Source organism: Thamnophis elegans, chromosome 1 (genome assembly GCF_009769535.1).
Source record: "Thamnophis elegans isolate rThaEle1 chromosome 1, rThaEle1.pri, whole genome shotgun sequence".
NCBI classification, from domain to species: Eukaryota; Metazoa; Chordata; class Lepidosauria; order Squamata; family Colubridae; genus Thamnophis; species Thamnophis elegans.
The window spans coordinates 20574701-20595278 of record NC_045541.1 but is presented as its reverse complement, the minus strand read 5'-3'; the positions used below and the strand labels follow the sequence as shown (position 1 = coordinate 20595278).

Genomic DNA, 20578 nt, shown 5'->3' with positions numbered 1-20578 from the left:
TTGCTGATAGCCAAGTGAAAGGCTAGAAGAAGAAAAATCCAGTAAGCCAGTACAGGTAGTCCTCAACTCACAACAGTCCATTTAGTGACCGTTTGAAGTTACAATGGCACTGAAAAAAGTGACATGAGTTTTTCATGCTTATGACAATTGCAGCATCCCCATGGTCATGTGATTAAAATCTGGATGCTTGGCAACTGACTCACATTTATGACGGTTGCAGTGTCCCGGGATCCTATGATCCGCTTTTGCAACCTTCTGACAAGCAAAGTCAATGGGGAAGCCAGATATCCCTAACAACTGGGTTATTAATTTGACAAGTGCAATGATTCACTTAACGAATGTGGCAGGAAAAGTTGTAAAATGGGGCAAAACTCACTTATCAAATTTATCACTTAGGAACATAAATTTTGGGCTCAATTATGGTCTAAATTGAGGACTAGCTGTTTCAATTCTTTTTTTTTTAAAAAAACCCTCCAAAATGATCAGTTCTGAGAAAACTTTAGAAAAATGGAAATGGCTAGAAGATAATTATAATGCAGAAAGGAACAAAATAGTAGTCACTGGATTTCAATTTTATTTGAAGATATGTAGGCAACTTTGGATAGTGAGATGGCAGCATATAAATTTAATAAAATAATCAAACAAAGAAACAAACATTTTTTAAAAAAAGAAGATGGCAAAACAACAGACATCATTTATTGTTAAGTGAAGATCCAAGAAAAAGATAGAAGATATATATACCAAGGCCCTGCAGTTCTGGTATGATCACATTTCATACAAAGCCTGTATCCACATCTCCTCCACCTACTAATCATCATCATTTTCCATCATTGTCTTGGCTACCCTGCAGCCTCGCTCTCCCCCCACCCAATGCCTCATGCTTCCAAACTGTCATCACTTTTTTTCAAGACAAGACACTAAATCTGCATTACTAAATTATGAATTTAACATGTTTTTCAAGTACGTAAGTAGTTTATTAGGATCATTTATTGCTTTATACATCAAGTTGATGTATATGAACAGCTATCATCACCAGTTACTTTGAACTGCATTTTTCCCCAGGTGGGCTTGTCAGCACTCTATGATGGAGATGAACATTTTAATATATATATATATATATACATTGGAGGGGCTATACTGTACTGTGGGCTTTTACAAAGGGCAATGATCTACATGCAGGACACCTACTACTCACATCCATTTTCTTTCTTGCTACATCTCATATATCCACAGGTATGAATTCTCAGAGGGGAAAGGTGAGACTAACTCCCCTCTTTTCATTAATAAAAACTGATTTCCCCTTTATTAATGATGACAGAGGAAGCTCTCATGGGTTACACAGAGAATGGCTGAAGACTAAATGCAATTTGTAAATTGTCCATCTGGATTCCCGTAGCTTCTGCTCTTGGCACCTTGGCAGGATGGGTAACAAAATCCTCTATCTTTCATTTCATGATAATGTGGGTATGAAATTACAAATTTCAAGCCATTCTCCGTATGCTACTTCCTTATGGGAACCAAACTTACACTTATCTGATTCATTTATAGACCACCCCAAAAGTTGGTACAGGAGAGCATACACTTTGAACACGGGGATATAAAATCTACAGTCTATGAAGATTCTTATGCAGCTCTACATCTTCTCCTTGATTTCTGAGGATGTTCAAAATGTAAGATAAAATTTAATTCCAGTACTAGTACAGGGAATCCTCCGTTAATGACCATTCAATCAGCAACTGTACAAAGTTAGGAAAGCTGCAGTGACCTGTGGTCATGTGATCTTAAATTAGTAACACTACTGTTGGAAGTTGCTGGCTTCCCCATTGACCTTGCTTGTCAGACACTGCAACTGTCATAAATGTGAGTCATTTGTCAATTATCTGAATGTAAATCACATGACCATGGGCATGCTGCAAAGTTTGAGAAATGGTCATAACTCCCTTTTTTCAGTGCTATTGTAACTTTGAACTGTCACTAAATGAAGTATTGTAAGTTGAGGATTACCTGTATCTACTTGTGAAACAAAGATGAAAGGGATGTAAGAAAAAACATGACTAGTAATTTTAGACCTATCTGCTTCCATTTTAAAAAACACCCCTTCCCCATGTGTCACAACATCGCTTTGCAATCTGTGTCTCAAAACATTCAGCAACTGAAAATGACAAATCGTAGCAGCCCTTACTATGAAAACCCAGACATCCCTCCATTTTAACAGAATTTTGGAAGTTGGCTTCATGTTATCTCTAAGTCTCATGACAAGACAAAAAAAACCAAACATTGCGAGCATAAACAGTTGTGGAGAGCAGCCAAATCATTATCATCATCTAAATCTGCCTATCCCAGGTCCTTGGTAAGAACCGGATAGGTAGACAAAAATACCCAACCCAGTCTGAAGGTCTGGCTGACTTTGCAATGAATAATAATAATAACAATAACAATAATATTGTTCAGTTGATTGACTTTCATGTTTAATGAATAAAAGAAATAATAATAAGGAGAGGGAGAAGGATAAGAACAACTTTTTTTATTCATTAACCATGAAACTCAAGTCAACTGAACATTTAAAAATGTATCACAAATATCACTGACTGGCACCAGTGATTTACTACTACTATTACTACTACTACTACTCGAATTTTTATGGGATCACCTTCTCAGTCGAGGGAAGCAAAGATTCTAGGGCAGCACAATAGGCAACTCATGGTACTTCCCAGCCCAGCCTGATTTCAGGTGGGGAAAAGGGAGATCCGGTACAACCACGTTCAGACGTGCACACGCCTACACGTGTTGCAATGAAGTAACGAGTCGCTTCCTACAAGCACCGGTTCTGGGGATCTGTGGGTGGTTTGGGAAAATTCCCTCGGATCATCCCGCCAGCCGAGAAGCCCAAGCTTCTCCCCACGCTCGTTGGCCCATCGCTCCCGCCCCTGCCCTCCTCCGATCCCCCGGCGATCGGCGTGGACGGCTCAAACCCGGAGAAAAAGCCAGAGCTCCGGCTGCGAGGAAACAACGTCGGAAAGCCCGCTTCCCGCGCCAGCCGGCCTTATAACTTACCCGAGACACCAACTTCCCACCATAGCATATGCCCACTTACGGGAATGACGTCACTTCCGCTTACTCGTCCTCCAATTAGAGGCAAGACCAAAGGCGGGACTTCCTTCACCGCCCCCGCCCCCCCACCTGATTTATTGCTTATGTTAAGTCCAAGCAGTCAACGTTGGGAAGGAAAGGGTTAAGAGAAATGTCGCCCGAAGAGCGGTTTCTCGCTTATCTAACAGCAGGGTTCTAAGGCTATGAAGCACGGATTTACTACATTTCCCAGCGTTCCGTGTGTTTGATAAGAGTGTTTACGGCTGTCAAAGAGTGGCAAAGAGTTTTCGGAGAATTTTTGTGATGGACTTGAAATAGAAGTACCTGGAGCCTATAGAAATTCAGAATAAGTTATTTTTCCCCTTCCACTCCTTCCCACTTTCCTTTCCTCCCTGGCAGAAACATAGGTTTTTTTCATGAATGTATAATACAAGCAGACATCTGATACAGTTTTACCACCAAAGAGAGAGCAGCAATATTTCACTAGTTGAATTTTTGTCGCTTTGTCTATATGTTTTGCACCAACTAGAAATTACAACCAATATGAAATACCGAATTTAACACATATTAGAGTAAGTGGACAGAATAGTCCATTTTTCATATATTTCTGAGCAGAAAAGAAACGCTTGGCTCAAAGTTTAAGGGCTGTCAAAATACTGAGCTGTTTTCATTAATCCAATATGCATAGAAAATCTGAAAGTGTGCACTCGCATTTGAGATCAGGAAAGATGTTACAACATTTGGTTTGTTATATGTTGCCTAATGGAGAATTTCACAGATTTCCAAGCCTGGAACAGTCTTTTGTGACATTTTGGTCAGTCCTTAACAAAGGGATTTCAAGCTATGGCTTTTGGAGGTTTCCCCTATGGATGAATAGTTTTTTGAATCCAGTAAATATTTGATAGTTAAATGTTTGAGATGTTTGAGAAGTTTGAGAAAAACATACAATTAACATGGTCCTTGGTGGTAAGTCTTGGTTATACCAAGAGGACTAATTTCTAAGTAATTGGGAGGTCAAGTCTAGAATGGCTGAATTCCTGTGGATGTTTATAGATTAAAACCCATTGTCTTCAACAGAGCCTAATTCTCATGTAAATTACAAAGGATTACCACTTCAGTGCAGTAGTTTCTTAGTTTCCATGTTTGAAATGAAGATAATTTGCCTTGTGTGAAATTGGTAAATAGTAAAACAGGGGTGTCAAACTGGCGGTCCATGGGCCAATGTATCGTGCACAGGCCACACCCACCCCAGCTCCGCGAAGGGAAAAAAACACCACGATACATCATGTGATGGCAACATAATACAGTGAGTTTGACACCAGTGTACTAGAAGTTCCTTACTAGACACTGGAAATTTGGGGATTTCAGGCTTATTTTTTGTCTTTATATTTTTTTTCAAAGACTAAAAGCTTGTCTTTTACAATCAAAATGCTAGAGAAAACAGCTTGCAAATCATGAATCTTCTCTAAAATGCATATAAATGCAGCAGGTATATAAGAGGATGACAAGAAAGTAATGTAAGTCTCTATATTACAATAGCTTTTTTCCCAGACATCTTTTGTCTTTAGTGAATATCCTGTGTTGCTAATTAGCGTTTTCATGTGAACCCAGTGAGATGTTGATGAAATTGTCACAGTTCAGTAGTCATAGGCAAGCCCTAATTGCCATAACACCTAACTCATAGCAGGCAATATAGCACTCATCTCATTAGATGCTGTATCTCTAATAAATTTTGATGATGAAGCAGTTGGCTCTTTTATCAGAAGAAGCCTGTTCCTTGCATTTTATGTTTGAAAGCCAAGATCAAAAATGCTGCAGTACAGAAAATACAGATCGAAACAAATGAGAAAGCAGAAAGATCTCTTTGCAAAATATTATCTGTGGGATGATTTGCAGAAACATTTTGCAAATAAATCTTCCAGTGTTTTTTTGCTGTTTCATGAAAATGGCCATGTTGCTGTTATAGAAATGTGTGGCCAGATAAGGCATTGTGTAAATGTGGCTAGCTTTAAAGATAACGCAGCACAGGACCTGGATATTTGAAGGACCACCCATCTCCAAATATTTCTCTCCATCTTATAAAATCAGACCAGGTTGGTCTGTCCTGGTATAGTTTCACAAGCGTTCCGGTTTCATATAAGGTTGCAGTATATACTAGATTGCAATATTCAGGCTGACCTAGAAATTTATTGCATCTACTGATCATCCTGAGATCTCTTGAGGGTCATCAGATTCTCGTTCTCAGCCGTTAACAAATGATATAAATGTATTTCCTACTACCCCTCCCTTCAGAGTTCCACTTTTAGTTGCACTAGTAGAGCAGCTGCCCTTTATCTGTGTGACATGCGTGTTGCCTGAGTCCATTACTTGCCAAGTCACATCACTATCCTATTTCCCTTTAGTCAGTGAGACTTGTTATTCTTACTACATCTTGCTAATATGTCTGCTAATTGGCTGTTGCTCTTTATATAACAGGGCTTATATTGCTGATACATGCTTATGCTTCTTTCGCCCTGCGGATGTCACTCTTGGCCCCAAGTACTTTCCAGCCAAATTTGTCGTCATCTTTTCCTCTCCACCTGCTGCTCAGAGGAAGAGGGCAAAAAGAAAAGACTGTTCTTTTGTGCCAACCATCAGTCACTCTTGATCTTGCCAGGTATAATGGCAGTGTTGTTCTTAGTATAAAATAAATAGCTGAATTGCAAGCAGGACCATAATGTACATATGCTGTCTCGCCTACACACAGGGATCACTGTGGGGAAGAAAGGTATTTTACCTGATAATGATTGCTGAAGCAGCAGAGATATCACACAGAGAAAGAGCCAAACACAACAATACACACAGACCCACAAAGCAATTAAATTCAGGATTGACTGAAATTTAAATTAGGGTGTAAGGAAGGAAACATACACAGGAATCTTTGCCTAGACAAAAAGAGTTGAAGATGATTTTAAATCTAGGACTACATGATCAAGTAAACATCTTGTAATCCTGAGGAGGAGGAGGTGGTGGCGGTGGTGGTGGTACAGCACAATCAGATGTGCAAAATTTTGTTACTATAGCCACTTTCTGTACAACATTACTACAGGGCGGGGCATAACCTTTTCCTAGGGGGTCACAGCAACACTTGTAATAACAACACAAATAATTCATACACCATTCGAAAGCCCATCAAAAACTGAGTTTATTGACACGATTTAATAGTCAGTATGACCACCATTAGCCCTTCGAACAGCATTCAAACGAGGTGGATAAGAACACAACAAATCTTCAAACAGTTCCGTTCGATTTTCCAGATTTTTCAACACAGTTTCCAAATTCATTCTCAAAGTTTCAACCGAATATCGATTTTGACCTTGCTCCTGAATCATCAGAGCTTCCACTTCATCCTTAATTATGGCCCCAATGTTCTCTGCCGGATTGAGATCTGGCGAATTTCCCGGCCAGACGTCATTGCCCCAAAATTCGACATTGTTTTCCTTTAACAATTGCTGAGTCGCATTTGCACGCATGCAAGGAGCTTTGTCATGAAGAAAGACAGCCTCACCAACCACCAAGACATTGTCTGGATCACTGAGAAATGGAATGACATTCTCCAATAAAATTTTCTCACGGAAATAACTGCCATCCCAGGATTCCCCTTTATCCTTCAAAACCCAATGCAGTTTCTTGGCTGTGAAAATGACGAAAATCCCGATGCAAGTCGGATTGCGAACGATTTGTCGATATCGTTCATGTTTGGCGATGTCGTCGACGTCTTTAGCCCAAATTCGATCGTTCTGGAAATTCGGTTTTCGAATGGCATAAACGAAGAATTCGTCAGATGGCGCCAAATGAAGAAAATCTTCCTCGGTCCATTCAGACAACCAATCGCACAACCAAAGCCGATCTTGAACGTGTGTTTGAGTTTTCAATGGTTTGCAAATGACGTGGAATGGCTTCAAACCTTCTCGTTCTCGATATCGGCCGATTGTCCTTTGATCAACTCGTTTTCCACGAATTTGAAGGATTTCTTGGGCCACTTTTCGGTTTCCTTTTCGTTGTTTGCGACTGCCAGTTGCAATGATGGCTTTGCTTTCTTGGGACAGTTGCAGAGGACGCCCTTCTCCAAATTTTGTGAAACATTCTTGGGCTGTTTTGTTCCAATTATCAGTAACCCAATCCGGATGACGTTTCAATTTGTTTGCAATCCATTTTCGATTGATAAACGTCGCTCCAGCATTGCGAGCCTCTCGAAAGGCAATGCATTTTATTCTGTCAATGATCCTTTGTTCTTCCGAATCGAATTTTCCAGCCATTCTTAAAGCAAATTTAACATTTAATAGCTCATTCAATTCAGTTTTTTATGGGCTTTAAAATGAGGTGTCGCGGAAGTTGTAAACTGCTGTCGATCTTGCTGTGACCCCCTAGGAAAAGGTTATGCCCCGCCCTGTATGTAGCTGATTTCCTGGTCTGGTTTACCTGGTAGAGTTGAAACTTATCCTGATGGTGAAGCTTTATTGGGAATGGCTTTAGACTGCCCCCACCCCTGGTGAGAATTTTGGGACCCCGTCCTAATTCCTCCTCAGCAAGCAATTCCTTTTGCAACAAGACTAATGTTAGTAAACGAAAGAGTATCTTACTAATGAAGACAAATATCAGTGTCCCAGGATAATGTTGCAGGATCCGATCTGGGTTTAGTTTTCCGGCTTTTGAATCTGTGCTGGAATCCATCATCAAGGAACTTATCTCACACCAGAATGTGTGTGAGAGAAGTTCCCTTGAGGATGGGCTCCAATGCTAGAGAGAAGTTCCATGAAGATGGGTTCCAGCACGAGTCCGAAAGCCCAGAAGACAAAAACTCTGGTACTGGTGACTGACTCAGATGAGATCCCACGAGTCTGAAAGCTGGGAAGACTAAGCCTCTGATCCCGGTGACCAACCCAGATTGGTTCCTGCAAAGAATATCTTGATTAAGACTGCTGGGAAAGGGAGAACTTCACCTCAGCCCTTTTCGCGAGTGCAAATGAAGATGGTGTCAGGATTCCAAATAACATCCAAAAGTAAATCAGAGGCCAAGGCAAAAGTTCCAATTTATTAAGAGAGCCATGTTGGCACATCTGGGAAAACCCGAATCTGAAAGCTTCCAGGTTTTCCCATCCAGTTGAAAGTTCAAGATCTTGGCCCTACACCCAGAAGTCCATCACATGGTCCAATCTCCCACTGCCATACTGGCAGTTCCACCCATCCAGTTCCGGCCAGGTGCAGAGACAAAGGATGACCTTGGCTTTCTAGAAAGAATTTTGTTATGGCTACATATCACCCAACTCCATATAATCCCCCCTCCCATTTTCCCACAATAGAAAATGTGTAGTAGAATAATAGAAAGTGTGGCAGGCCTGAGGTCCAAAAGAAAAAATGGCTGCAGGCCTGACAGGTGGCTATTTCCCAACATCTTGGAAACTAGGAAAATTTAAAAAATGCTTCTGTGTGAGCTGATTAAAAAAGTGATAGAAGGCTCCATACGGGCTAACCTCATGTGTTTGGCATCCTCGCGTCCAATGCTGCTTACTTTTGATACTTCAGAATGGCTTTGATCTCAGATGACCATGTTCTTTGTGGAAAGAGAGTATTAGAAATGCCTCAACATAAAACTTGCCAAGTTTGCTGACATAAACTATTTAAAGCATGTTGTATTAATTTATGTTTGGCATTATTACTGGTTATTGAGTTAGGAAAGATGAGAGGACATTTAGTTCTTCAGCAAAGCTCAGTGTTTTTGGAACAGATTAAAAGCCCAGTTGCTTTCTGTTAAGAGAAAATAAATGGTGTTGCTGCTACATTGCATCTCAGCAGTTTTTTTAAAAATAAATTGGAAATGAAACAAAATGGCTTTCTTGTCCTTGATGGGCTATTAGATCACTCTTATGGATTGGATGGCAGTGCGACGGCTAATGCCATAATTTTGAATCAGGAATTAAATCATTTTATTATCTTCATTTTGTTGAGTCATCTCATTCCAGTATTTCTGTTTGCTACCAAGCTCATACCAGGATTGTTCTACTCGCATTTCAAAAGAGGGTCTTTCTCTCCAGTTACGTGGAACCAAATTCCAGAAGAGACATGCCCAAGTGCTTTGGTAACACTGCAAAGAAAACTTGCCATCAGGATCCAATCTTCATTCAAGGGTATCTCCATGCTAACCTTAATTAAAGGTAGAATCGACTTGTGCATTTTTAAAAAGAAAAGGTGTATACATCTCTGCCATTTGAACATTGCATTTGGTTGGCTGACATTCAGGGAAGATGCGGCTCTGCAAATTTGCAAGGGAGACTGTTTTGCCTTAGGGTGATTGCAAAGAATGTTGTAAAGACTGTAAATGGATAAGAAGATATCAATAATTCTGCATCAGGCCTGTGCAAATTTAGCTTAGCCTATTTGTTAGATGAGATTAGTTCACGGTAAGGATCTTAAGAGATGGCGCTATTATATTGATGATTCTCTAATGTCCTGTAAGGAAGGGAGAGAGCACAAGTGAAAATGTCTTTTGATGGCGCAATTTCAGATATAGTTTCTTGTAGCATATGTAGTATGTGCGCAGTGGTTAAAGTGTAGTACTCCAGGCTACTTCTGCTGACTGCTGGCTGCCTGCAGTTTGGCAGTTCAAATCTCACCAGGCTCACGGTTGACTCAGCCTTCCTGTTCTGACCTACATGGAGGGACGTATGCAGTGGAATACCCCAAGGCTCTGTTTTAGGCCCAGTACTCTTCAACATCTTCATCAATGATTTGGATGAGGGAATAAATGGGGAACTCATCAAATTTGCAGATGACACTAAGCTGGCAGGAACAGCCAACACTCCAGAAGACAGGCTTAAGATACAGAAGGATCTTGACAAACGTGAATATTGGGCACTATCTAATAAAATGAAATTCAATGGTGAAAAGTGTAAGGTTCTATATTTAGGTAAGAAAAATGAAATGCACAGGTACAGTATAGGTGGTACCTTGCTCAATAGTAGTAACTGAGAGAGGGATCTTGGAGTCTTAGTGGACAACCATTTAAATATGAGCCAGCAGTGTGCAGCAGCTGCCAAAAAAGCCAACACAGTTCTAGGATACATAAACAAAGGAATAGAATCAAGATCACGTGAAGTGTTAATACCACTTTATAATGCTTTGGTAAGGCCACACTTGGAATACTGCATTCAGTTTTGGTCGCCACGATGTAGAAAAGATGTGGAGACTCTAGAAAGAGTGCAGAGAAGAGCAACAAAGATGATTAGGGGACTGGAGACTAAAACATATGAAGAACGGTTGCATACAAGGAACTGGGTATGTCTAGTTTAATGAAAAGAAAGACTAGGGGAGACATGATAACAGTGTTCCAATATCTCAGGGATTGCCACAAAGAAGAGGGAGTCAAACTATTCTCCAAGGCACCTGAGGGTAGAACAAGAAGCAATGGGTGGAAACTAATCAAGGAGAGAAGAAACTTAGAACTGAGGAGAAATTTCCTGACAGAACAATTAATCAGTGGAACAGCTTGCCTCCAGAAGTTGTGAATGTCCCAACACTGGAAGTCTTTAAGAAGATGCTGGATAGCCATTTGTCTGAAACGGTATAGGGTTTCCTGCCTAGGCAAAGGGTTGTACTAGAAGACCTCCAAGGTCCCTTCCAACTCTGCTATTGTATTGTATTGTATCTCCCTTGGAATGCTGCCAGAGACCTAATTACCAATTAGTTTTGTAAGATCAAACTTAGAACAGAGTCAAACAGAACTCAAAGCTTAAACTGACCAGATGAACTAATTGCTTCCTGTAAAGGCTCACCTCCCATTTACTCCTCTTTTATGTTTTAAGGAAGAGGCTAGTCATCTCCAAGCCTTATTCCTGAGTTGACCCTGTTTTCTTAATTGTTCTTGCCTTCTGGCAGCTCTGAACATGCGCACACTGGGAACAGGTTCCCACTTTTCTTCTGCCTCGCTGATGTCAGACTCCGGAGGCAGCACATAACTACCAGATGGCCTTGGCTCCCTCTCTGCCTCCAATGCAGAGGCCTCTTCCGAGCCTTCCCCATACTCCGGGACTGGCCCATGTTCCTCACCAACCTCCTCACTGTCCGACTCTGCTGCCAGCTCCGCAGGCCACCGGAAGACCACAACACTTCCATCCTTCCGAGGTGGGTAAAATGAGGACCCAAAATTGTTGGGGGCAAGAGGCTGACTCTGTTAACTGCTTAGAGAGGGGTGTAAAGCGGTATATAAGTCTAAGTGCTATTGCTAGTGCTCTTGCTCTTGCAGGCAAACTCTGCCCACCGGAATGGGACAACTTGCTGCAGCGCAGGTCGCTGTGGCAAACTCACTTCAGCGAACTTGCTGTGGCCCACATACCCCGGTCAACTCACCACAGAACATCTTGTCACGGCCAACTCGCCTTAGGACAACTTAACAATACTATTTAATTATTTAAAATAAATAAATACATATTTTAATTTTTGCAATTCCCATTTCATTCTGTTCCTCCTTTTGCATCCTTTCTTTAACGATTCTGTTCCGCTATTTCTTTAATGTTAGTGGCACTCTTGTTCCACAGCGAATTGTCCTGCAGCAAGTTGGTTGTGGCAAGATGTCCCGCAGTGAATTGCCTGCGGCAAGTTGGCCATGGCGAATTGTCATAGACCCCTGCCCACAATCTGGAGTTCGATCCTGGGGGGACTCAAAGTTGACTCAGCCTTCTATTCTTCCGAGGTCATTAAATGAGAACTCAGATTGCTGGGGGCAATATGATATTATAAACCTCCCAGAGAGTGCTGCAAGGCACGATGGGGCAGCGTATAGGTTTAAATGCTATTGCTATTATTTGGAATTTCTGTTCAGTTCTGTTGCATAAACTGCATACTGCATATGTGCAAAGACCAGTAAATGACTTCCAATTTATATTGGCAGTCAATAATAAGAGAGGGTGGGAAGGGAGTAGGCATTTGAAGGATATATATAGTTTCCATACAGATTTGTTATGCTCCAGAGGTTTTTAGACAGCAGCTCCTAGAATTCCCAGTCTGCAAAGCTAATGGATGTAATTAGTCTTCCTGATCGTATTTATTTTGTTATAACTTGTATTTTATTTTTACTGCCTGTGGGGGATTTTTCAGCCCAAGCTTCCAGATTGGATCTGCCTTTTATTGAAGAAAGCCTATTCCAATCAAACCACAATGAACAAAAGGGAACAGTTGTGTAAAGTTAAACGTGCTTCCTTTTACGGGTCAAAACTTGTGATTTTAGGTTAACAAGCAGAGCAGTCAAAAGAATAAATATATGGAGGCTAGTATGAATTTGGACATTACAAACAATTATTTATTTTACCTGAAGCCCCTGGGCCTTTTGTACATGTTCAAAAGGTCTGAGGTTTGCATTGCAAAAGTACAATCATTGTATTGACTTTGATTTGCACACACACCCCCACACACATAAATGTTGCTTAGTCAGACTAAATGAATGCAAATTAAATTTGATCATTTTTACAGAATCAGATATACACTGTCCTAATCTCTTATGGACTCCACAATGCTCTTTTATATTTAAAGGCCTTTTCAACATTCTAAGAAGAAATACATTAAAAAAAATCAGGGTGATGATGTAAAAATTTCCAGGGCTGTGCTATTGCTATATTATACTGTGTTTAGAACTAATGTTATAATGTTTAAAATGAAATTGGTATCTTTCTGAAATAATATTTGTGAATGAGTTCTGTAACTTTGTGTGCCAATGCTTGCTGACATAGGTACCTTTAAAATGAAATAATTGTTTCTCATGACCCATCACTCTTTCAGAAAGATGACTCTCGCCCTTGTTAAAATGCTTTATCCATAATTGGCTAAAAATGTCAAGAATATACTAATAAAACTAATAAATAGAATAATAAAGCAGGGGTATCAAACTCGATTTCATTGAGGGTCGCATCAGGGTTGTGTTTGACCTTGGGGGAGTGGCAAGGTGGGCGTGGCCAGGGTGGGTGTGGCCAGCTCGACATCACTAGTGTCGGGGGCGCCTGTGGTGGCCCGAGCGCTCTGTCTGTGAAAACGGGCTCCTGAGCTCCGTTTTCCCTGGCAGAGGCACTATGGGCCGGTCCTTTGCTGTTTCCAGGGTGGCTGTGTAGGCCAGATCTAAGCACCCCGCGGGCTGGATTCAGGCCCCATGCCTTGAGTTTGACACCCCTATAATAAAGAATATGTATGTTTACTTGCGAGTAAGTACTACCCACTATTTGGACTCCTTCCCAGGTGAGTGCGTAGAAGATACACAGCCTGGGAAATATTGCCAGAACTCGTTCTACTTTATTGCTCCATTGATGAGCCATTACCACTTTTAAAAACAAATATTTTTCCTAGTGGAATCTTTGTGCAGCACTCCAAATGTATTTTTAAAACTTGCACAAGGCTTTTATCACCTGTATGAAAGGTAAAAAAAATATATTACTGTTTACCTTTTTGCATGGGGAAGGAATGTTCCAAATTAGCCTTTGGCAAAATTTCTGAACAAAATTGAAAGAGAAATAAATCAGTTTTATGTCTTGGGTTTCCCTTTTATTTCTAAGGGCAAAGCTGGGGATGATGATTCAGCAGACAAAACTAGATTAAGGCAAGGACAGTCTTCTTTTCTGGCATTTTTATCCTGCTTAAAGAGCAGCTTTATAATATCAGGGAGCCTTTCTGGCTTGAATGCAAGGCTAAATGTTTAACAAAAGCAAATCTGGGGCATGACATACATATTGGGAAGGAACAAACAGCTTCCCTCCTATCCCCTTATCACATTTTTAAAAAAATGTTCAGAAGTCCACAGGGAGCTAGAAAGAGACATGGCAACATCACACAAATTGGTAAGGCTAATATTTTTGGCTCTTGTTTCATTGAGGGTTTCTTTTAGGGGGGATAATAAGGGTAAGGGGCAATAAAGCTTTTGTTTGGTTTTAACGCCCAAAATATCTCCAAATAATATCATTCTCTGGTATGGTGCAGCATCTATTAGTCTTTCCATCATGAACCACAGGTAACCTTCGAATTATGGCAGCAATTGAGCCTAGAATTGCAATTGCAAAAGTCTTTGTAGTTGTAAGTCAAGACATCATGTGACTGGACCCAATTTTTCAACATTTTTTGCAGCAGTTGTTAAACAAACACTACAGTAGTTAAGCGAGAGTGATGGTTACTAAGAGAACATGGTAGTGGTAAAGCAACAGTATTTCCACAATAGGTGTTTATTTTACAGGAAACCAGAAGTAAATGCTGGAACCTGGCAAAAAAAAGTCAAAAATTGCAGTCCTAGGATGCTGCAAATAGGCACAAAAGTGAGCATTTGGTCAATTGCCCAGAATGTGATAACATGGCCATGATGGTGGTAGTGCAGGTATTGTAATTTTGAAAAGGGATTGTAAATAGTTCTGAGGAGGTCCATCATAACTGAACAATCGTTAAGTTTCCAGTCTGAAGTCGAGAGCTCTCACTAGCTAATGAATGCTGGAAGGTGTTTGAGACAAAATAAGATCTGCATTTGCACATATTATTATGTGTGACATATTTTAAATATGAAAGTGTTCCTCCTTCCTCAGCCCTTTGAGAAAAGCAATTTTACTCAACTTAGACCTCCACTTCTATCCTCTGGTAAGTACACGACTAAAGGTTGCTTCAGCAGAAATTGCCTGCACTGCTGTTTGAAAAGGCCAGTCAGGTAGCACAGAATTTGCTTCTGAAATAGCTTTCATAGCTTTCTTTGGATGCCCTGCAAACACCATGCAAAACTTTACAGGAGAGTAAACTCCTAAACCAGGGGTGTCAAACTCAAAGTCTGGGGCTCTGATACAACTCACAGGATCCAGCCCACAGGATACCGCCCTGGAAACAGCGAAGGACCAGCCTGCAGTGCCTCTGCCAGTGAAAACAGGGCTTGGGAGGGCTGTGTGTGGCCCTCCCGAGCTCCATTTTCACTGGCAGAGGATTGCAAGAGGCCATCAACGCCAAAAGTGGAGCTCGTGAGGGCTGTGCGTGGCCCTCCCGTATTCCATTTTGGCTGGCAGAGAGTTGCAGGAAGCTGTTGCAGCTGAAAATGGAGCTCGGGAGTCTGTTTTCCCTGGCAGAGCTCTCAGGCCAGCACAGGTGCCCAGACACAAGTAATGTTGAGCTGGCTACGCCCACTCTGGCCACGCCCATCTGGCCCTCCAAGGTCAAACACAACCCTGATGTGGCCTCAATGAAATCGAGTTTGATACCCCTGTCCTACACAGAGTACTCAAAGTGAAGAAGACTCAGAGTTCAACTGGCTTGTTCAAAAATAAAGAGTGTATACAATTGATGGGCTCTTTTACAGGCGATGACCATACTGAACTGTCACTATTTGTTTATATAGACTGATGCGCTCATGCGTCAATTATGCAAACATTTATTTGGGAGCAATCTCCATGGAAATGAGTGATCTATTTCTGAGTAATTTGATGAGGTCAATGGAGCTTGTTTCTCAGTTTGATGATTAAGTGAATTTACAACAAATTAATATAGATTATCGATGTAATTAATTTAGGGTTGTGCAATTCAATCTGTAAAACAATTATACAGGATATGTTCAGAATTTTAGCTTGATATATCCAATAATTGATCCTGAAGCCACATTCAACCACTGCCTCTGTTATTGGGTTTTTCTTTTCTTTCTTTACGGGCGTACTGGAGCCTGCCCAGAGCACCAGGTTCAGTTCCGGTACGATGCTCTGGAGGGCACACCCATCCCGCGAGCTCCTTACCGTGTTTTAAAGCGCATGGCATGTACAGCGCCCATGTGACACTCCGCTGAGCAGCTGGAGCATTGTGGAGGCTTGCGGAAGCGTCGTTTGCAGCTACAATGCATGCACACTGCACGCATGCATGCGGGTGATGCCGGGGCCGTTCCAACTGGTGGAACAGAATCCGGAACCCACCACTGGTATGATGTCATTTATTCTCAAAGCTGGGGATCGTAGTCTTTTCATAGATTGAAAAGGACAACACTCAGCCTGTTCTCCAGCCTGTCCGGAGCAGGCTACAATTTTGTTAGACTAGTAAAACATGCAAAATGACATCATAACACAATCTTTGTCTTTTATATATCCACATGCCATGTTGTGATACATGTACAAAGAGACACAGTTTGCATTGCAAATCACATGTTGTGTTATGGGGCTTTGAAAAACCATTCGTGGAAATCCATGGAATTGGTTTTGGGGGGGGGAGGCGGGGGGCGGGCGATGAGGTGGTGGTGAGTGTTGTTGTTTTTTTAAATATGAAACTTGATTATAAACATATAGTCACTTTGCATTCCCCAAGCTGGTAATAAAGGATAAAGTGTATAGATAACGAAAGAAAGTCCCATAGGTGCTTTTTCAGGAGACAACTGGACTTTTTTTTTTTTTTTTGAAGATGTGTCGCTTCTCAACCAAGAAGCTTCTTCAGCTCTGACAGGATAGTGGGGAATGAGAAGCGAAGTCTTCAAAGAAAATACAAGAAAGTCCAGTTGCCTCCTGAAAAAGCACCTTTGGGGCAACCAAGACCTGGATGACTGCGAATCTCTACATAGCTACAAAAAAGAAAGCACTGAAACGAAGTTTGTAAAAAAGTAAAATGCCAAGAATATCATATGGAGGAATTTTTGATAGCACATTTTTCCCTTCCATTTTTCCAAGTCAATAGTCACTATTCAAACATTTGAACTTTTCTTTAAACATTGGAGATTGCTGCTGATATTTATTTAAATCATTTTCATTAAATATTTTTAAATTGACGTCTTAATTCTTTTTCTTAAAAGCTACATTCCAAATGTCTAAATCTGCCTTCCTCTGTGATATATTGTATCATGTAAGGCAGTGTTTGCTGGCTGGGGAATTCTGGGACTTGAAGTCCAGACATCTTCAAGTTGCTAAGGTTGAGAAACACTGATGTAAGGGAACTGTACTTGCTTGAATGTAGTTAAATTTCTGTTGTAAATATATAGGAATCATTTTCACTTCTGATTCAGGTCTCCCATTTTCTCATTCAGGTCTCCCATTTTTATATGGTTGGCATTGTACCACATTTGCAACATTATGCCAAATTAGTTATTACTGCTGTCAGGATGAATCATAACAGATTGTGATACTCTTGTTTACATCCTCTGGAATTACTCCTTATAAAAATAATTGTTATTTCAATTCAAATTTTATTTTTTAAATTCTCTGAACGTTTTGGTGTATTTCCTTTCAATACTTTTGGGGTTTTCTTTTCACATAACCACCATATGTGGTGAAATGTTTCTTCTTTATTATGACATGTGCAGCATTTGTTATTGTGTGAGCTGTTCGTCTTGTTAATCATTGATAGGGGTAGATGCATACAAAACATTTTGTACAAATGTCTCTCAAATTGCAGTTTAGAGTGAACTTTGATGATTTGTTTCTATAACTCTTCCCCTTGTTCCACTGCAGTGACTTCTTCGATGTTTGGCATCCATTATTGTCATGCCGTTTTTAATTTGTTCTGCCTTTGTATCATATGTTAATAACAATTTACAGATGCATCCCAATTCCAAATATTTTGCTACCGGTTCTATGAGAGCACACTTTGCACACTCATGCAGCACTCAAAGACCACCCTCGGTGTCAGCACTGGTGAGCTGAACTGTTTTTTAGCTCAGCTGAGGCTTAGCACTCTGCTCTGCCGCGTGAATCAGCTGAGCTAAAAAACAAGGGAATATAGGACGGGGAATGATGGGGGTGGGAGGGCAGGGCCAACCAGAGGTGGTATTTGCCAGTTCTATGAACTACTCAAAATTTCCACTAGACGTCAGAATCAGTTCGGCTGAATACCACCTCTGGTCCCAATATATGTCTTTGATTTCATGTAAGTATTTCAAATTCTGTCACTAGTGCCTCATTTTTTGTTAAAATCACTTCTTACTCTTCCAGTAATCTGCAAGTATGAGCCGAGGTGCAGTACTGCAGGCCACTTCAGCTGACTGTTATCTGCAGTTCAGCGGTTCAAATCTCACCGGCTCAAGGTTGACTCAGCCTTCCATCCTTCCGAGGTGGGTGAAATGAGGACCCAGACTGGGGGGGCGATATGCTGACTCTGTAAACCGCTTAGAGAGGGCTGAAAGCCCTATGAAGCGGTATATAAGTCTAACTGCCTTTGTTATTGCTATTGCTATAAGTACATTAACCATGATAAGTTCCTACCTTCATTAAGCAACTCTTGGTGCCTTTAATCTGTTTTATGAATTTGGATATATATCATATTGGACTTACCTCTAGACTTATTCTCCAAACTTTCCAAAATCTTAAAAGACTATCTTACAATATGCCCTGTCAACTTTTTTCCTGTGTTTCTTTATGAAATACAATGAAACGTTGAATGCCATCCCTTAAGTTCTCTTGAAGTCCTGAAGAAGTCTTAAGTTGATCTTGGAGTCCTAGTAAACAATCACTTAAATATGAGCTAGCAGTGTTTGACAGCAGCCGAAAAAGCTAATAAAACCCTTGGTTGCATAAACAGAGGGATAGAATCAAGATCATGTGAAGTATTAGTGCTGCTATACAAAACCTCAGTAAGACCACATCTGTAATACTGCATCCAGTTTTGATCACTACATTTTAAAAAAGATGCTCAGACTTTGGAAAGGGTGCAGAGAACAGCAACTGATGTAAGGGGTTAAAGACCGTAACCCACCCGAATTGTATGAATGTTGTGCTTTTAATGATGTACTGTCTTATGTGTTAATTTGTTTGTTTCCCCTCCTTTCGAATTGTAAGCCGCCCTGAGTCCCCCCAGGGAAAAGGGCGGCATATAAATAAACTACTATAAACTATAAACTATAAACTGAGATGATAAGGGCCTGGAGATGAAAACATATGTAGAACAATTGGAGGAATTGGGTATGGCTAGTCTAGAGAAAAATGGCTACTCTAGAAAAAGAAGGACTAGGTATAGCATGAGGAAGAAGGACATGATAGCAGTGTTCCAATATTTGAGTGGCTGCCACAAAGGAGCCATTTCCCAAAATACCAGAAGGCAAGACAAGAAACAATGGATGGAAACTAATCAAGGAGGGAAGCAACCTAGAACTAAGGAGAAACTTCCTAACAGTGTGAACAATTAACCAGTGGGACACTGGTTGTCTTTAGATGTTGTGGTGCCCCATCACTGGAGGCTTTTAAGAAGAGACTGGACAATAGCAATAGCAATAGCAGTAGACTTATATACCGCTTCATAGGCCTTTCAGGCCTCTCTAAGCGGTTTACAGAGAGTCAGCATATTGCCCCCAACAATCTGGGTCCTCATTTTACCCACCTCGGAAGGATGGAAGGCTGAGTCAACCCTGAGCCGGTGAGATTTGAACCGCTGACCTGCTAATCTAGCAGTAGCCTGCAGTGCTGCATTTAACCACTGCGCCATTTGTCTGTAATTGTATAGAATCACCTGCCTGAGCAGAGGGTTGGACTAGTAGACCTCAAAGGTCCTTTCCCACTCTGTATTCTGTATTCTTCTATTATTTAAACATAGCAATGATAGCAACAAGGTGAAGAGTCCTACCAGAGGTCTCTCTCCCACATCTTCTAGTCTTGAGAACACAAGTTGGGGGCTCCAGGGAAATGTAGTCTGTCCGGTTGCTAAAGGATCCTTGGGCAATGTTGTCCTGAACTTCTTTCTATGGCTTGGCCTACAGTTAATATGCAGAAATATTTCCCTCTTTTGAAACCTGCTGGGAAGAAAATTGAACTGTTAGTGGGGAGGAAGAGGGCAGAAAAATGTGGAAAGTTACCTATCTGCACCTCCTGTGTTGATCAGCCCTTTCTGAGTTCGCTGTTGATTGAAATATTTATAACTCACTTCTATTCCCAATTTGAATAATTTAAGATGGTCAATGCACTATTATAAAACCCTTCTGAACAATTTTCAGACATCAAATATAGTATTAACAGAGCCCTTTTAGATACCCTCTCACAAATGGCTAAATCAAGAAGCATTTTGATAAAATACTCATTCTTTATCCAGGTCTTGTCTCTTTCTCTCTCAGCCTCCCTACCGCCTAGCCTTTTTCTATATACTGTAAAATAAAACACAGCTGTGGGGGATTCATGTTTTTGAAGAAATACTGCCCTCAAGTGCATCCCAGAGGTATATGGTTGACCACTGTGGTATCAAAATGCTGGTCTCGAATGAATATTTCATTTCTCTCTGTAAATGAAACTCTTCAAGATTATTTGAATCCTTCCCCTCACCCAATCAAATTTAAATTTTTGGGAGAGTTGATTTTGACTACTTGATGTAATAATGTCTGTGTGGTATGGGAAGTTACTAGAAAATATCTCTGCATGGTTTATTATAGTTCACGAGGGTCAAACTCGCAGCGTCACATTGCCATCAAGTGAAGTTTCATGTTTTCCCCTTTCACAGGGCTGGGCTGTCCATGGTCCACACATGTCGCATCTGGCCCATGGGCTACCAGTTTGACACC

At 40.9% G+C, this 20578-nt stretch overlaps 1 protein-coding gene across 3 annotated transcripts in view; it reads right to left on the bottom strand.

Moving 5' to 3' along the window:
* The window catches only part of CWC22 (CWC22 spliceosome associated protein homolog), a 48611-nt gene extending 45497 nt beyond the window's left edge, over nucleotides 1-3114 (bottom strand). For all 3 annotated transcript variants that reach the window (XM_032220906.1, XM_032220914.1, XM_032220924.1), the window contains exon 1: nucleotides 3055-3114. The gene's annotated coding sequence lies outside the window, so the exon portion shown is untranslated. The remainder of the gene's footprint in view (nucleotides 1-3054) is intronic.
* Between the last annotated feature and the right edge of the window lie 17464 nt (nucleotides 3115-20578).